Genomic DNA, 777 nt, shown 5'->3' on the forward strand with positions numbered 1-777 from the left:
CTCTGCAATCTCTTGTGCGTCGTAGGGGCCGGGCCGCCTTCCTGGACACGGGAGGGCCGAGGAAAGTCGTTGTGTTGTGGAGCCGAGTTGCTGGCTCCTCGTCAGATTCTGGCACAAGCCGTGGGACCTGGAACTGATCACTTGACTTCCCTAGGCCTCGCATTTCTCCATCTGTAGAAGGAGCGGCGTGGTGCCCCCAATTTTTAATCTCCAGAAGAAGTGATTTAGGGGTGGGAGAACAGGCTATGGCCGTGTCTCCACCAGACAGCTTCAAATCTCTGTCTATGCTCGTATGACCTTGAAGACACTGCGTGCTGCGTGCTAAGTCACTTCAGTTCAGTGCAGTTCAGTCGCTCAGTCGTGTCCGACTCTGCGACCCAGTGAACCGCAGCATGCCAGGCCTCCCTGTGCATCACCAACTCCCGGAGTTCACTCAAACTCATGTGCATCGAGTCGGTGATGCCATCCAGCCATCTCATCCTCTGTCATCCCCTTCTCCTCCTGCCCCCAATCCCTCCCAGCATCAAAGTCTTTTCCAAGGAGTCAACTTTTCGCATGAGGTGGCCAAAGTACTGGAGTTTCAGCTTTAGCATCAGTCCTCCCAAAGAACACCCAGGGCTGATCTCCTTTAGGATGGACTGGTTGGATCTCCTTGCAGTCCAAGGGACTCTCAAGATTCTTCTCCAACACCATAGTTCAAAAGCATCAATCAATTCTTTGGCGCTCAGCCTTCTTCACAGTCCAACTTTCACATCCATACATGACCACTGGAAAAAC

Source organism: Bison bison, unplaced genomic scaffold (assembly GCF_000754665.1).
Source record: "Bison bison bison isolate TAMUID 2011002044 unplaced genomic scaffold, Bison_UMD1.0 scf7180017864289, whole genome shotgun sequence".
Lineage (NCBI taxonomy): Eukaryota > Metazoa > Chordata > Mammalia > Artiodactyla > Bovidae > Bison > Bison bison.